The 18,690-nt window shown below is 40.5% G+C and overlaps 2 long non-coding RNA genes across 2 annotated transcripts; both read right to left on the bottom strand.

Annotated features, from left to right (window-relative positions):
• Nucleotides 1-7,418: 7,418 nt before the first annotated feature.
• Nucleotides 7,419-11,455, bottom strand: LOC130459691 (uncharacterized). The gene is made up of 5 exons (XR_008919276.1): nt 9,758-11,455; nt 9,560-9,656; nt 9,366-9,461; nt 8,645-8,709; nt 7,419-7,653 (listed from the first exon to the last, which is right to left on the bottom strand). It is a non-coding gene; the product is annotated as an uncharacterized lncRNA (long non-coding RNA).
• Nucleotides 11,456-15,118: 3,663 nt separating this feature from the next.
• Nucleotides 15,119-17,927, bottom strand: LOC110776644 (uncharacterized). Its single transcript, XR_002530212.2, has 5 exons — nt 17,458-17,927; nt 17,260-17,356; nt 17,066-17,161; nt 16,345-16,409; nt 15,119-15,353 (listed from the first exon to the last, which is right to left on the bottom strand). It is a non-coding gene; the product is annotated as an uncharacterized lncRNA (long non-coding RNA).
• Between the last annotated feature and the right edge of the window lie 763 nt (nt 17,928-18,690).

Here is an 18,690-nt window from a genome sequence, read left to right as displayed (position 1 = left end):
ATTGTATAGGTCTTCAGCTAACTCGTTCACATGTAGGCCGATGGAAAGCCGTTCCGTATTTACTGGTCCTTGGTGGAGGTTCAGAGGGCCTTTAAAGCTCTCCGTGCTGATGAGGAGGCTATGGAGATTTGGTCGCAGACGGGCCTGGCCGATTTCTGGCGCACCATGGGAGGTTCTTCGAGGAGAACGAGGATTAAAAACCGTTTGTGGGCTTTGTTAGAGCGGTGGTGGGATACTACCAACACTTTCCACATGGCATGGGGGAGATCACTATTACCCCTCTTGAATTTGCTATGATTACAGGTCTTCCTTTTTCTGAGAGGAATGTGACCTTTGATTCTGAGCTGACGTGGCGCTCGGCCGCTGCCAGGGACTTGCTCGGCCCTGTTGTTGACTTGTCGGATGACGATGCTCACGCTTCTATGAAGGTGATTGTGGAGGCTATCCGCGGTGGGGGTGTGTCCGCGGAGAAGAGGGTTAGGCTTTTCCTCCTAGCCTTGGTGAGCAGAGTGATGGCCCCGAGTAGGAACAGTCGGGTGCACATCAAATTTTTGTCCGCTTTGCGGGACTTGGGAGCTGTTTCGAGCTATAACTGGGGTGGCTTGGCATACAACCACCTTTTGTACGAGATGAAGCGGGCCTCCCAGACTGCACTGGGGAATGACCCAAGCATGGCTGCTCTATGGAGCGTGCTGGAGGTATTTGAGACTCCTTGTACTTTGTACTTTGTACTTGTATGCTTGTATTTTGAACTTGACTGATGTTTTGCTTGTTCCTTGAAAGATTTGGATCTATGAGCACTTTCCGACTTTGGCGCCGGAGCGTACTAGAGATGCGGCTTACCCGTATGCTGCCTCTTGGACAGGAGCGGTGCGCGTTGGTGCGTCTCTGGCGGCTTCTCGCAGGGCTTGGAGAGTTCTATCCGCTGAAGATGTAATCTTTTTTACTGCTTTTATCTCTTGTATTTGTATTTGTACTGTTGCCTGAGTTGTTTGCTTTGCAGGTGGTATGGCGTCCTTTCGCCAACGCGGCTGCTCGTGCCCATTTCCAGTCTGGGCGGCAGGTTTTGCTTCCAGAGGTGTACCGCCATATGTGGTATCTGGGGGAGCGAGTGTCCCTTCAACACCATTCAGGGGATAGGCTTGTCCCCAAGGATCCACCGGAGTCCATGCTGGCCCTGGATGAAGATCTTGCCCGACTCTACGCGGAGGCTAGGGGCGAGGCTGTTTGCCGCTCTTGGAGGGAGTTTGTACATAGGAAGGGCAGCTATGATGACTTCCTGAGGAGGTTGGCCCCACCAGTACGCTTCGTACTGCCGGTGAGCTTTTGAACCTTGTATCTTGTATTCTTGTATTCTTGCATGATTGTATGATTGTATGATTATGTAGGAGGAGGAGGTTGATCCTGAGGACATTCCTCATGCTGATAGGATCCTCCGCTATGAGAACTCGGACGGGGAAGAGGTGGTGGAGACCATTCCTTGGGCTTCTCCTCCGCACCGGAAATCATATGATGTTTTACCTGAGCATTATGCCCCTGTAAGTACTGTTGCATTTTTGAAACTGTTTGTAACTTTGTACGGGAAAATTGATCTTGAATTTTGTATGCAGGCGCCTCGGGTGAGAGTGCGTCGCTGGATGCTCTTGCTTGATTCTTGGAAGAGACAGTGTGCCAAGCTTACCCGAAGCTTTCTGGCCGGAACAGAGAGGTATCTCACTTGATCTTGAAACTTGTATACCGGAAATTCAAACCGGGAAATTGATTCCTGAAATTGTATTTGTATAGGAGCGCCGTCGAGACCGTAGAGATTCCGTTGACAGAGAGCCTCAGGCGGAGACGTCCTTGGGACAAAAGGGACCGAGCTTGGAGCTGGGACAAGGGTCCGGTGCTGGTGCTCATCAGAGGCATTTTGATGCTGAGCGGGGAGCTTCCCCTTTTGTACATGTTGATCCCACCAGGCATTCATTTGGAGGTGCTAGCGGTTCACGACCTTTTGTTCCTCCTTCCGGTTACTACTTCGGAGGAAGTGGTCCTCAGCCTTGGGGTGCATGTTCATGGGCATGCTATGCGGAGATGGAGAGGATGCGTTAGACTCAGATGTTTGGGTCGTACCCGTATATGTCGATGCCGCCGCCTTATCAGTATTCCTCTCCTCGGCAGGGAGTTCATCCCTCCACTGGCACACTTCGTATCTCGGAGGAGGATCCTAGTACCCCTGGGACGGAGTTGGATCGGCAGCTGGAGCGCCTTAGGAGGCGTAACAGGGACAAGGCACCCGTGATTGATGTCTCTGCTGGTTATGATTCAGACTGACCCTGCATGGTAGCGAGTTCCAGCTTACCTGGGTTGATTTTGTATAGGCGGGATTGTATTGTATTTGTATGGCTTGACACTTGAATTTTGTATGGTTGAATTGGCTTTGAACTTGAATTGGTTTGAAGTTTTTTGAAGATTGGCTTTGTATGTTTGAATGCTTGAAATTGTATGCGTTGTGTGTGCCTTGAAATTTTGTAGCTATATGCATGCATGATAAATTTGCAAAAAATTTGAAAAACAATTTGCCCATTTTTTTCGGGTGTATAAACCCACTATAAGCCCCCACTTTGACTGAGGTTTTTTGGTTAGGAAAAGCGCAAGTGAAAGTATATTCAACTCTTGCTATGCATATGCAGACTCGACTTAGGACGCCAGCCTAGGACTAGAATGCTTGAATTTTGAAATGACCCGAAATCTGCCCGAAGCGTTGATCCGGACTGCTTGAAGTTGCGCGATTTGCGGCTTTGGAAACATGAATAATGGAGGTTGTACTCTGCTGTCCGAAGCACTAAAGAGTGTGTACTCGGAGTCATAAGAGAGGACGGTGGCCTCGTCCTTAGATGCAGGCCCCTGAGCCTGACGCAGGCTTGGCGCCTGGCGCCGGTTGGCTGTCGTGCAAGCCGACTCTTGTATAAATAGGGAAGTTGTCGAATTCTTTTTTGTATCAATCCTTCCCTGCTATCATTGCATACTGCTTTGAGAGTGCCTTGAACTCGTGGCTTGGTTCGCTAGGCAAATTGTAGAAAAGGGAGCTTGATGGCATGAATCTTGGGGTGCTCGTCTCTTTCCGGTTTGTAAAATTGGATTTGCACTTCATTCTTGCTGCTCTGGAGGCTTGGGATCCAAATCAACATGTCTTCCGTTTTGGAAATAATGAGGTATGTCCCCTCCCTGAGGAATTTAGTGCTATATTGGGGTGGCCTATCATGCTGGAGCCATGCATGCCTAGCGTTGAAGAACACTTTTTCTTGAGTTTTGAAAGGTATTTGGGCTTGAAGCCCCCACTTTTGAGTGCTTTTGTATATGGCAGAGGGGTGGAATTGTCACCTACTTTGCTGGGCTTGATGTTCCCAAAGTATTCCGCCTGAGAGCTTTGAGTTTTTGTATTTTCGCTCGCTTTCTCTTTTCGAAACAGGGGTTTGGCAATGGTGATGCCTCCCTAATAGAAATTGTAGAGCAGTTTGCTAATGGTCGGGACCCAATGCCGCTTGTGATTGGCGAGACATTGATGGACCTTGATATGCTGAAGTCGGACCCCTCTTCCTTGCCATCAAGAAGCCCGGTGCTACTCCAAGTAAGGGTCTGGAGCTCTCTTGTATGTTGAATTTGTACTTGTATTTGAATTTTGAATGTTGAATTTTGAAATGTGCTTCTTGTATACTCCCCAAGGTTTGGCTTATGGAGAGGCTCATGTTGGTGGCACCACCGGAGAATATGGCAAGCTATAATAGAAAGGGATTTACTGTGCGACCCACATTGTATGACCGAATTTCATTGGATGAGTGGCGGTGTGCACTCTCTAGGATTGAATCTTGTATAAAGTGGGTAGTTCCTTGGTGGGGAATTTCTGCTATGAGACATGCCCCTGGTTCTACTGCTTTGTGGGTGCCAAGCCTCACAATTCTAGTCTTCTAATCGCCTGCTCGAGTGATGAGACAATATGGCTTGCAACAAGAGATCCCGGACCGTACTGAAGAGAACCCGAAACCTGTTGTGCTGAATGCGAGTCGACTTGAAGTTTGGAGGCGGTATTTGGTTGCCAAACCATTCTTGAGTATTCAGTTCCCACCTGAGCCAGTTACTTTGTCTGTGGGGTATATTGTATGGATGAGAGGCCTAACCTAGAAGGACATTTCTCTCTCCGGACCAGCTAGAGTCCGAGGTTCTAGAGCTAGACGTCCTGCATCAATTGACAATGAGGAAGGTGACTGGAGTGTGGCCCATCCGGTGCTTGACCGTTCGGAATCCAAAGGAGGTTCGTCGTCCTCCCATCTTGGAAGGCTTGCAAGTTCCTTCTCCCGCCGCTTGGGCAAGGGGAAGATTGATGATTGATTGCGGGAGGAGTTAGGGGATAGTACTCAAGGTGCCAAGACTCGAGAGCATAGTCGCCCGACCCTAGATCTTTGTAGGCTAAATGTGTTTGGAATGAATTGTGTTTGGAATGTGTTTGGAATGATGTGTTTAGAAGATGTGTTTAGGAAGTGAAAAGGCTTTTGAACTTTGCTTCACTTGATCCTGACTTTGTATTTGAATTAGCTTTGAAGGCCTTAGGGCCAAATAAAGAGTTATTGTGTTAAATTCCGCTTGAACATGCTTTGCTTTGAATTAGCACATTTGGAATAAAAACAACAACAATTTTAATTTAGAATTTTGATTTGATTTGATTTTTTAGGATGCCCTTAATTGAGGAAATTTTGATTTTTTTTTGTATTAAAGTGGTCGGGCCTCGAAATGAGGTTGCCTACGTGTCCCGTTAGGGAATCAGGCCGGACGTAGTTCTGACTACCTTACAGGACCTGAATTGGGATTTTTGAATTTGAACATGGAACTTAGACATAGAACTTCTTGAGTTGATCGAGGTTGGTCAGAGATCTGAATTTTGTTCCGTCGATGTCTGTTAGTTCGACTGCTCCCCCGGAGTGGATTTTCTTGACAATGTATGGGCCTGCCCAGTTGGGTTTGAATTTTCCCCTTGGGTCCATGGTGCTTTTGCGAAGGGCTTTCAGGACAAGCTCGCCTTCCTTGATGTTTCGGGTTCTGACCCTTTTGTTGAAATGTCTGGCCACTCGGCGCTGATAACTTGTACTTGGTGAGCGGCTTGAAGCCGTCGCTCATCGAGCATGACTAGTTCGTCATATCTAGCTTGTACCCATGCAGCTTTTGGGTTTTTTGCTTTCGAGGACTATCCTTAGAGAAGGTATCTCTAACTCGATAGGCTGTACTGCTTCCATTCCAACGACCAATGAGAACGGAGTTGCACCAGTTGAAGTGCGAATTAAAGTTCGATATCTCCACAATGCGAAATGCAGCTTTTGGGGCCAGTCCTTGTAATTGGTAGTCATTTTCATGATGATGGTCTTGACATTCTTGTTGGCTGCTTCGAAGGCCCCATTGGTTTGTGGGCGATAAGGTGAAGAGCGATGATGTTGAATCTTGTACTCGGTGAATCGATCTTCACACTCTCCTTGAAAATGGGTTCCTTGGTCACTGATGAACTCGTGAGGAACACCGTATCTGCATATGATGTTTTCTTGTATGAACTGGGCCACTTGCTTGGAACCCAATACTTTGAATGATCTGGCCTCGACCCATTTGGTGAAATAGTCGATGGCGACCAGTATGAACTCATGACCCCCGGTGCCTGTTGGAGTGACTTTGCCGATGACGTCGATACCCCAGGCTGAGAATGGCCACGGTGATGATTGAGAGTATAGTAGTGATGGAGGAATGTGCTTCAGATTCGCACACTTTTGACATGTAGGACATTTCTTGACAAAGAAGTAGCAGTCCCGTTCGAGGGTAGTCCAATAGTATCGTGCCCTGATGATCTTGAGGGCTAGCATCTTCCCATTCATGTGCGTGCCACAGACTCCAGCATGTATGTTGTCCATGACCCTTTGAGCTTCGTGCTTGTCAAAACATCGGAGGTTAGGACCGCCAAGGGACCTTTTGTATAGAACGCCGCCTTCTATGACGAAATTGGCTGATTGTAATCGTAGAGCCCTTTGATTTTTACTTGAAAAGTGTGGGGGATACTTTGAATTTTGTAGATACCTTTAAATGTCTGTAAACCAAGGTTCATCTTCGTCTTGCTCGACGCTGTCAATAGCATGGACATATGCTGCTTCTTGACGTGTTTCAATTGTAAGTGGCATTTTAGCCATACTGCTTGGAATGTTGATCATTGAAGCCAGTTTTGCCAGTGCATCGGCGAATTGGTTCTCCTCTACCGGGAGGTAGGTGTAGCGAAGCTCTTCTATTTGTTCAGACAGCTGTTCGAGATAGGAATGGTATGGAGCTAAGCTCTCGCTTCTTACTTTCCATTTGCCGGAAATTTGATTGATGATTAGGGAGGAATCCCGTACACTCGAAGTTTCTGGACGCCCAATGCTAAGGCGGCTTCCAGGCCCATGATGCATGCTTCATATTCTGCCGCATTGTTTGTGACGTTGAATTGTATTTTTGCTGATATCGGAATGTGTGTGCCGTCTGGAGCTACTAAGATTACTCCAACACCACATCCGTTCTGGTTGGAAGCACCGTCAAAATGCATTGACCAACTGTCATCACTGGTCATTAAGATTTTCTCGTCGGGTAAGTCGTAATCTTCCTCTTCTGCCTCGACAGGACAGTCGGCTAGGAAATCTGAGACTGTTGAACCCTTGATAGACTTCTGTGTAATGTATTTGAGGTCGAATTCTGCTAGATTGACCAACCATCTGGACAACCGCCCGTTGAGTGCTGGTTTTTCGAATAGATACTTGAGAGGATCCGCTTTGCTGATCACATGTATTGTATGGGAGAGCATGTAGTGCCGTAGTTTCTTTGTGGCCCAAACCAAGGCGATGCTGAGTTTCTCGAGCTGAGTGTATTTGGTCTCGTACTCGATCAGCTTTTTGCTTATGTAGTATACGGCGTTCTCCTTGCCTTCAATTTCCTGGGCAAGCATAGGTCCCACTGCTAAATCTGTTGTTGTGAGGTAGAGCCTGAGGGGAATCCCTGGCATTGCTGGTTTTAGTACTGGTGGGTTGGAAAGGTGGCTCTTGATTGTTTCGAATGCATGCTGATAATCGTCATCCCACACTTTGGGCTCGCTTTTCCGGAGCTTTCAAAATACTGGTTCACAGATCATTGTGAGTCTTGAAATGAACCTGCTGATATATTGTAGTCTGCCGAGAAAACCCCAAATTTCCTTTTCATTCGTTGGTGGTTGCATCTCGAGAATTGCTTTGATTTTCGAAGGATCATCCTCTATGCCTCGAGAGCTGATAATGTAACACCCCAACAATTCCCATTTTCTAAAATAACCCCTTTTTAAATATAACTGTAGGGAATTATCAAAGTATTATCGCCCGTGTGAAAACGTTACGGCTTATTCAGAATTTTGCAGCGGAAAACATAAAACTAACTTTTAGGTTCATAAATAATCTATTACATATTAGGTCCAAACCAATTAACTGAATTAAGGAAATACGAATAGTACGACAAATTTCAAATCCAAGTTAACAAATTAAATCACTTAATTAAACGAATAGAACTACAAGCTCTCTAATCCCGATCCCAATGATGCATCATCTTCAAACCTGTAGATGGGCAACGCTTATTGATCCTTAGAGACTGCTCACCAAAGATGGGTCATCACAGGATCAATAAGGCATAGCCATGATCAACACACACAAACAAAGCACGTAATCAGCAAAGCTGAGTACTACATACTAAAACAACAACAATCCTAGCATGATACTATCAAACCAACAACCCTAACATGATACTAATAAATATAAGTAAGGACAGACAAAACATAATAATTTGACGACCATACTCGACTAGGCTAAGCTAGACTTAATGACAATGATATTATTTTAGTTGAAATAGACAATGGACCGAGTTGTCCAACCAAAAGTCTTCCCCAAGGAAGACGAGGTACGGGCGCGACTCCGTAACCTCAGTGACCTGCGATATCGAGGAACGTTTGAATAAAAATAGAACACGGTGATCAATCCGGTCCCAGAAAAGGCCATGGGCTACCACCATGAACCCCAACTCCTGTTTGTCCGTCACTTCAGACGTGCACAGTCTAAAGCTATTGCTATTCGGTTTCACTTTACATGATTTACAAATTGAGATTCCGTTATGACTCAACCATTACATAAGACATACAATTCACATTTGTTCACAACTGTTTTTATCTTGGAATTAAGTAAGTGATCATAAAAGCATCAATCAAGACTCATTCCAATTTATCCAACCTTTCCTTTAACCATGAGCAACCCTGTATATGGGCATAAAGTTTCAACTTACTAAACAAGGTCCTCCGCCCTCATAAAGTAGTGAAAAGATAGAAAGGGAACAACAACCAATCGATCCAAACCAATCATATAGAATAATCTAGTGTTCCCAACCAACATGTTTGTATCAATCATCCATACTAACATGTTACAGTTCTCATAGTGCAAAATAAGTTCAATAAGTTTGTCCAACAGTATTAAACATGCACATTCAATATAACCCAGTTCGTCCATAATATCAACATAACCAAGTTCAACAACAAGATTCAACATGGTTTCAACAATTAGCACACATTCCAAGCACACAGGTATGTACGTACCTTGTGTAAACAAACTGATAGGCCACTTTAACACTTTCAAAAGTCGCCTAAAGAGAATTCTCCGCCTAAAACAACCAACAAATAATCCCAATAAATTCCTAATCATTGACAACCATAAGAAAGCATTCTAAATGCATCCTAAACATATTTAGAACTTTCCCCAATATCAAAACTTAAACATTTGATTTCCTAGAATCATGATTATTGAATTAGTGATTGAAATTCGTTGAAAACTTTTGCAAACATCGTACTTTAAATTTTCAGCAATATAATTTCATTTAAAAGCTTCACCATGGTCAATCTACGTTCCTAGTATCTCAACACAACCAATTCAATGATCCATACTCAACCCATCATGATTAATAATCATAAAAACCTTGAATTTCATACTTTAAATAATCAAAAATCAATATTTCAATGTAATTAGATAATCTGAAAATTAATAACTTTATTATAAAATCCATATAATCTCAAATTTATAATTTAAATCACAAAACCCATAACTTTAATTCAAGAAAACATAATTCAAGTTAATAAATTATGATTAAGCCCTAATCTTAATTTTAATTAATCAAAACTGAAAATTAATTCGTTTTTAATCTCAACATCAAATCTGAAAATCATATTTACCATAAAAATTATAAATTTAATTTAAGAACATAATCTAAATTAACAAACTTTAATTTAAAATAATTAGTTACTTAGGGTTTAAGAAAGTTACCAATTCAAGAAGGAGGAGAGAGAGTTGGCTGGCGGACAGAGGTGGCTTGCGGCAGGGCTGAGAGACGGCGGCACACGGTGGTGCTACTTGCGGTGGCTGCGCGAACGAGTGGTGGTCATCCACAATCAGTTGAATACACAACCACAACAAAAGAATAAAAGAGAAAAGAGAAAGGGAGGAGGAAAGAGAACTACCGGCGAGCAGGGACAAGGCAGCGGCGGCGCAGGCTGGGTGGCGACGCGGGGGCTGCGCGAGCAAGGTGGTGGTGAGAGCTGGTGGTCAGCGACGTGGCTGTTGGCTCGGGCAACAAAGAACGAGTGAGAAAGAGAGTCACACAAAAAGGAGAACGGAAGAGAAAGAAAGAAGGAGAAGGGGATGAAGCGGTGGCTTACCGGCGAGGTGGTCTGGCGGCCTTGGTGGCGTGCTCGTGGTGGTCGGCGGCTGGGCAGAGGGAGGAAGAGGAAGCAGGAAAGGAGAGAGATGGGTTTTGCCCTTTTTGGTTTTTACGTGAAGTAGGAATAGAGGGGTTTGGTGTTTTGTGTTTTGTGTTTTACATGGAGTAGAAGTATGGGGTTATGGGTTTATAATATTGGGCTTTATTCAATTGGGCTAGACTTAGGAATTTAGTTTTAGGATTCGAATCCAAAATCGGATAGGATCGTTTTCTAAATTTAATCGATTTTCGTAATTCGAATTCGTTTTAACGTAAAATTCGAAAATACATTTTGATTTCGTAAGTCATTAAAGTATTCAAAATGAGATAAAATAATTATATTTTAATTACATATTCATTTCTAAAATCCGCAAATTGTACTTAAATATATTAAATATACGTAAAAAATATAAACAATGTATAAAATTACGGGGGATTACAATCTACCCCTCTTAAAAGAAGTTTCGTCCCGAAACTTGACACGAAAATTCACCTATCTTTCCAAACTTTTCAACTCATTCTCATTGGAGAAATACTTGTGGCATTTATGTACACTCTTTTGCCAACTTAAAGTTTCTTGAATTACTCATGAACACCTATTTGTTACGCGAAGAATCTATTTACTTGCATCGACATGAATAATTTGCTAAAATAAGCATAAAAATGCATAAAAACACCATAAAATTAGGTAAAAAGCGCGAATTTATATCGTATTCTACCCCTCTTAAAGAAAACGAGTTACGCCCTCGTAACTCATCTCAGGGAATAACTTTGGGTATTTCCTTTCTTCAACGAATTCTGCCCCCAATACTATATTTTCACTAAAATCATCCCAACAAGTGGAACCTCTACACTTCTTTCCCATACAATGCCTCAACATGTGACATCTTACTGTTCGTATGGTAACTATCTTTCAAGAAATCCAATCGAATCTAGGTGGTTCCCCAGTTACTCTTAAAGTCAATAACACGGGCTCTCAACATATATTCCGTAGTTTGGTTAGTCCTCCCAGGCTGACCATCAATTGCAGGGTGGAAAGCAGTATATTTTTCGATGTTGTCCCCAAGATTCAACTGGGCCTTATTGCCAAAGTTTCAGACTTTTGTGCTCGGTAAGGATCTTACGTGTTGCCCTATAAAGGTAATGTCTCCAAATATTCGCAGGTAACACAATAGCAGCTAACTTTAGGTCATGGGTTTGGTAATTAGGCTTACAAGGTTTCAATTGACGCGACAACAGTTGCGGAGGTCAAATTCTCTTTTAAAATCTAGAAGCTTCCTCACTTTTCTCACTTCACTCAAATTTTGATTCCTTTTTCAACAAGTTTGCCATTGGTTTTGCTCTCTTCTAAAGTCTTCACAACCTCTTATAACAGTCAAATAGGCCTAGGAAACTTCAAATATTAGACACGTTCTTTGGAGTAGGTCACTCACTCACAGCTCGAACCTTAGCAGGATCTACAGACACTCCTTCTGCTCAACTTTCCTTTTCTACTGAACCTCATTACGCCTTTCATGGATTTATAACTCTTGGGCTTAAATCCTAGTATTTCACCAATTCATATATTCCCCTCTTTTCAAGACAACAAATTTCTAACAATCCTGGACCACTCGAATCTTCTCTTAATTTTACTCCCTTACGTAACGTGGTTTTCGATCAATATAGTCCTTCTCTTTTCCACCGGTGTCACTTATACGCACATGACTTCAAGATTTGTGTACTTCATTCACATAAAACTAGATTCTATCTAAGCGTCTCCAAAGTAATCCTCAAGATTTCATTATGCTCTTTTCATTCCTTGAATAAATCAGGATACCATCAGTAACATAATAACGAACTTAATTCGGGATTCGTAGAAAATCTTATTCATCAAATCCATAATTATGGCAGGTGCATTGGTTAACCCAAAAGACATTACTCTAAACCCATAATGACAATAACGAGTCCTAATGAGGTCTTAGGTATATCTTTATCAGCTATCCTCAATTGGTGATACTTCAAACACAAATCATTCTTCGATAACACACTCGCCCAATTCATTGATCCAATATGTCATCTATTCTAGGCAAATGATACTTGTTCTTGATGGTGTTTAGCTCCCTAAATTCGATGCATAATTCCATACTCTTATCCTTCTCCTTAATAAACAACACATGAGCTCCTCACGGTGACGCACTAGGCCTAACATACTCCTTAACGAAACAACTCTTGCAATTGTGTCCTAATTAGATCATTTGTAGGTGTCGTTTCAGGATTTAACTCTATAGTGAACTCAAATGCTCTAGCTGGTAACATACTTGCAATTTCACTCGGAAACACATCAATGAATCCACTCACAATGGCAACATCCTCGATTTTAACTCCAACTTCTTTACTCACCTCTAACACACTACAGAAAAATCGTTCACACTCTCTATTCATCAATTTCCTCACTTGCATTACAGAAATAACTAAGGTTCTTGGACTTCTCAAAACATCCACATGAGGTCAACCTTCCCATAGGGTTCCTTAAACTTACTTTCGGAATTTCACAATCTACCTTAGCCTTGCAAAAACTTGGCCAGTCCATTCCCAGAATTACATCTAGGTTTCTCATTAAACTCTATCAAGTCAAAAAGAAAACGCAATCTTTTATCTTCAAAGGAAAGTTCTTAAATAACTTGGTACACCTTAAGGTTATACCAGTAGGTATACTAACAGGTAAATCAATCACCTCAAAATCTACTAACTTCAGACTCTTAATACGAGATGACGAAACAAAAGAATAAGCTTTCCCCGGATCAAATAACTTTCTAACTAGCACGGAGTTAATAGAAAAGTAACAGAAACTAAGTCAACAGGTCGTTCAGCTTCATTTCGACTTATCACAAACAGTTTACCCGGGGCTTTGTTATGGTTGTTATTCTAATTAGCAGACTTATGGAGGTTTCCTTGGCTGTCTTGCGACCCTATAGGCTTCGAACTCTAATTTCTGGACTGGTTAAATCCCGACTTCACCTGGTTACCACTTCATTACCATTTTGTTCCCTTTTCTGCTTAGTAACGCACTCATACTTCCTATGCCCCTTTTTCTGACAATAGTTACAGTTCATTAATTCTCCCTTACAATTCCTACCAGGATGGTTGTTATTGCACATCTTACAGTGATACACTCTCTCATATTGGTTCTTATTGTTGTGACCCTGCTTGTTCCTTCCTTGAAAGTTTCTATTTCTATTTCCATTCCCATTGATATTCTCATTCATATTCCTCTTGAAATTCCTTTGGTTTTCCCCAGCATTAAACTCTTTTATTTTCTCCCCAACAACATTTTTCTTGTCCCTTTTGGACTACAGGCCATAAATATGAGCAGCTTTCCCATACACAATATCTAAAGACATAAAGGTTTCCCCATTTAATCCTAAGGTGGTCATGCTATAAGTCTGCATCGTATTCAGCTATGGTCGTGCTCCTCATACTAAGGTTTATGAATTCCTAAACTTTTGCTTTCTCATAAAAGGTAGGGTAAAACTTTCCCTTAAGGCAGTAACAATTGAATCCTAATTGAATCTCTCAGCAGCGCTAAGCCTAACTCTATTCTCTCTCCACCATAAATCGGCATCATCTTTCAAATACATGACAACTTGACCCCCTCTCATATTCTCAGGACAGTTCACAACCCCAAACGATTTCTCAAACTCTCCAACCCGGTTTTCTAAAAACGTAGGGTCAGCTTTTCCGCCAAGAGGCGAATAACAGCATCTATGTCATTACTGTTGGTCATCCTAGAACGCGACCTGAGATTAATATACTCTAATTCAGGTTCAAAACTTTACTTATATTATCCTCTAGCAATGTAATATCACACCAACATCCAAAATTCACATAAAATGAACAATCATCTACGAATGATATTTGCATGCAGAACATTCAGCTGAGAAACAAGGAATAACTTCAATCATCGCGAATAATAAGGTAGAATAAAGAAGAAAACATTCTCTTTGCGTGCCCAAAATAAACTCTTGATCCTTTGGATAATCAATGATCTAACTCTATTTCCCAAAAGAATGTTAATAACAATCCTAAATATCCACAACACACCTGTCCTCAAAATAAAATTAAAAGTTCTATGACATAAACATAAACTATTGTTGGCGAATTATGGAATTCTCACATTGGAAACGAATGCTTTAACTTTTATTGCTAATTCTATAAAGGTTTAATACATCCTTAAAAGAATAAAGAATAACTCAAACTCTTATTGCTTTAACTTTAAACTGTTGTAGCTTTGCTACTTATTCTCCAAAACATTTAAGAACAAACTAACTATTACAACTTCAAATGTTTAAGGCATCTTGTCTATTTGTTCTTTCCTTGGAAATTTGTGAAGTGAAATCTAGATCCTCAGTATTCGTCGATCTTCTCGAAGGATCCTATGTTGGTGTACTTGGAAAGAAGCGTTTTATTCATGAAACAAACAACTTAAGATCTTACTAACGATTTCCCAACCAAAGCATAATCAGAATTCAATAAAACAATAAGTTTTGTGGAATCAAACAATTTCTATGCACATTTACATGCAACACTTAAACATTTAACACATGCACATAGCAATTAACTTCTTATGCTAGCAATTAACTACTAATGCACATATAATTCTATCCTATATGCCCTTTCCTATATTACCCATCTCTCATAATAAATCATAATAGGTCAAACATTGAAGAATTTAAAGAATAAAACAAGAACGATTAGTAAGAAAAAAGTTTATTAAACGAATTAATAATAAACGAATAGATAAAATAATTTTTTTTTTTTTTTTTTTTTTTTTACGAATAATTAATAAGAAATTTTTATTAAACGAATAAATAATAAACGAATAAATATTTATTAAACGAATAAATATTAAACGAATAAATATACTTAAGGAATAAGATTTTTATTTTATTTTTTTCGAATATATTTAATTTAATTTCGAAAATAAAGAAAAACGTACTTAATTCACATAAACGAAAAGTTTCGAATAAATAAGTTAATTCCGAACTTAAATAAGAAATATTATATACTTTCAAACAAGATAAAAGGAAATCGGCCCCCCAAAAAAAAGTACCAATTTTTGAACACTATAATGCGTAGAAGCTCGATTTTTAAGAAATTCATTTTAAATAACTAGATAGTTAGGCGCCTAAAAAAAATTGTTAAAGTAAAACCTTAGCTTCTAGATACCACTTTGTAACACCCCAACAATTCCCATTTTCTAAAATAACCCCTTTTTAAATATAACTGTAGGGAATTATCAAAGTATTATCGCCCGTGTGAAAACGTTACGGCTTATTCAGAATTTTGCAGCGGAAAACATAAAACTAACTTTTAGGTTCATAAATAATCTATTACATATTAGGTCCAAACCAATTAACTGAATTAAGGAAATACGAATAGTACGACAAATTTCAAATCCAAGTTAACAAATTAAATCACTTAATTAAACGAATAGAACTACAAGCTCTCTAATCCCGATCCCAATGATGCATCATCTTCAAACCTGTAGATGGGCAACGCTTATTGATCCTTAGAGACTGCTCACCAAAGATGGGTCATCACAGGATCAATAAGGCATAGCCATGATCAACACACACAAACAAAGCACGTAATCAGCAAAGCTGAGTACTACATACTAAAACAACAACAATCCTAGCATGATACTATCAAACCAACAACCCTAACATGATACTAATAAATATAAGTAAGGACAGACAAAACATAATAATTTGACGACCATACTCGACTAGGCTAAGCTAGACTTAATGACAATGATATTATTTTAGTTGAAATAGACAATGGACCGAGTTGTCCAACCAAAAGTCTTCCCCAAGGAAGACGAGGTACGGGCGCGACTCCGTAACCTCAGTGACCTGCGATATCGAGGAACGTTTGAATAAAAATAGAACACGGTGATCAATCCGGTCCCAGAAAAGGCCATGGGCTACCACCATGAACCCCAACTCCTGTTTGTCCGTCACTTCAGACGTGCACAGTCTAAAGCTATTGCTATTCGGTTTCACTTTACATGATTTACAAATTGAGATTCCGTTATGACTCAACCATTACATAAGACATACAATTCACATTTGTTCACAACTGTTTTTATCTTGGAATTAAGTAAGTGATCATAAAAGCATCAATCAAGACTCATTCCAATTTATCCAACCTTTCCTTTAACCATGAGCAACCCTGTATATGGGCATAAAGTTTCAACTTACTAAACAAGGTCCTCCGCCCTCATAAAGTAGTGAAAAGATAGAAAGGGAACAACAACCAATCGATCCAAACCAATCATATAGAATAATCTAGTGTTCCCAACCAACATGTTTGTATCAATCATCCATACTAACATGTTACAGTTCTCATAGTGCAAAATAAGTTCAATAAGTTTGTCCAACAGTATTAAACATGCACATTCAATATAACCCAGTTCGTCCATAATATCAACATAACCAAGTTCAACAACAAGATTCAACATGGTTTCAACAATTAGCACACATTCCAAGCACACAGGTATGTACGTACCTTGTGTAAACAAACTGATAGGCCACTTTAACACTTTCAAAAGTCGCCTAAAGAGAATTCTCCGCCTAAAACAACCAACAAATAATCCCAATAAATTCCTAATCATTGACAACCATAAGAAAGCATTCTAAATGCATCCTAAACATATTTAGAACTTTCCCCAATATCAAAACTTAAACATTTGATTTCCTAGAATCATGATTATTGAATTAGTGATTGAAATTCGTTGAAAACTTTTGCAAACATCGTACTTTAAATTTTCAGCAATATAATTTCATTTAAAAGCTTCACCATGGTCAATCTACGTTCCTAGTATCTCAACACAACCAATTCAATGATCCATACTCAACCCATCATGATTAATAATCATAAAAACCTTGAATTTCATACTTTAAATAATCAAAAATCAATATTTCAATGTAATTAGATAATCTGAAAATTAATAACTTTATTATAAAATCCATATAATCTCAAATTTATAATTTAAATCACAAAACCCATAACTTTAATTCAAGAAAACATAATTCAAGTTAATAAATTATGATTAAGCCCTAATCTTAATTTTAATTAATCAAAACTGAAAATTAATTCGTTTTTAATCTCAACATCAAATCTGAAAATCATATTTACCATAAAAATTATAAATTTAATTTAAGAACATAATCTAAATTAACAAACTTTAATTTAAAATAATTAGTTACTTAGGGTTTAAGAAAGTTACCAATTCAAGAAGGAGGAGAGAGAGTTGGCTGGCGGACAGAGGTGGCTTGCGGCAGGGCTGAGAGACGGCGGCACACGGTGGTGCTACTTGCGGTGGCTGCGCGAACGAGTGGTGGTCATCCACAATCAGTTGAATACACAACCACAACAAAAGAATAAAAGAGAAAAGAGAAAGGGAGGAGGAAAGAGAACTACCGGCGAGCAGGGACAAGGCAGCGGCGGCGCAGGCTGGGTGGCGACGCGGGGGCTGCGCGAGCAAGGTGGTGGTGAGAGCTGGTGGTCAGCGACGTGGCTGTTGGCTCGGGCAACAAAGAACGAGTGAGAAAGAGAGTCACACAAAAAGGAGAACGGAAGAGAAAGAAAGAAGGAGAAGGGGATGAAGCGGTGGCTTACCGGCGAGGTGGTCTGGCGGCCTTGGTGGCGTGCTCGTGGTGGTCGGCGGCTGGGCAGAGGGAGGAAGAGGAAGCAGGAAAGGAGAGAGATGGGTTTTGCCCTTTTTGGTTTTTACGTGAAGTAGGAATAGAGGGGTTTGGTGTTTTGTGTTTTGTGTTTTACATGGAGTAGAAGTATGGGGTTATGGGTTTATAATATTGGGCTTTATTCAATTGGGCTAGACTTAGGAATTTAGTTTTAGGATTCGAATCCAAAATCGGATAGGATCGTTTTCTAAATTTAATCGATTTTCGTAATTCGAATTCGTTTTAACGTAAAATTCGAAAATACATTTTGATTTCGTAAGTCATTAAAGTATTCAAAATGAGATAAAATAATTATATTTTAATTACATATTCATTTCTAAAATCCGCAAATTGTACTTAAATATATTAAATATACGTAAAAAATATAAACAATGTATAAAATTACGGGGGATTACAGATAACATATCCGAGCAACTTGCCTGACGTTACCCCGAATGCGCACTTTCGAGGATTGAGCCTCATGTTGTATTGTCTGAGCCTGTTGAAAAACTTTTGAAGTATTGAGGTATGCTCGTGTCGTTCTTTGGATTTGACAATCATGTCGTCGACATATACCTCAATTTCCCTGTGAATCATATCGCTCATGATGGCTGTGGCTGTTCTTTGATAAGTTGCTCCTGCGTTCTTTAGTCCGAACGACATAACTGTATAGCAATATGTGCCCCACTGAGTGATGAAGGATGTCTTCTCCATGTCCTCCTCCGCCATGGGAATCTGATTGTAGCCTGCGTACCCGTCCATAAAAGAGAGTAAGGCATGATTTGCGGTGTTGTCGACCAAGATGTCGATGTGAGGCAATGGAAAACCGTCTTTAGGGCTGGCCCTGTTAAGATCTATGTAGTCCACACGCATTCGTACTTTGCCTTCTTTCTTTGGAACTGGGACGACATTTGCGATCCATCTGGATATTTTGCTTCTCGAATAAACCCGGCCTCTAGCTGCTTGGAGACCTCTTCTTGAATTTTGAGGGAAACATCCGGTTTCATGCGACGGAGTTTCTTCTTGATGGGTTTTGAACCTGGAATAAGGGGAATTGTATGCTGACCGATGCTTGGATCAACCCCTGGCATATCATGATAGGACCATGCGAAGACGTCTACATACTCTGAAAGTAGCTTGATAAGATCGTCCCGCTCTACTTGAGAAA

This window comes from Spinacia oleracea, chromosome 4 (assembly GCF_020520425.1).
Source record: "Spinacia oleracea cultivar Varoflay chromosome 4, BTI_SOV_V1, whole genome shotgun sequence".
In the NCBI taxonomy this organism is placed as follows: Eukaryota; Viridiplantae; Streptophyta; class Magnoliopsida; order Caryophyllales; family Amaranthaceae; genus Spinacia; species Spinacia oleracea.
Note: the sequence above shows the minus strand (reverse complement) of the source record. Positions and strands in the feature narration are given on the sequence as shown.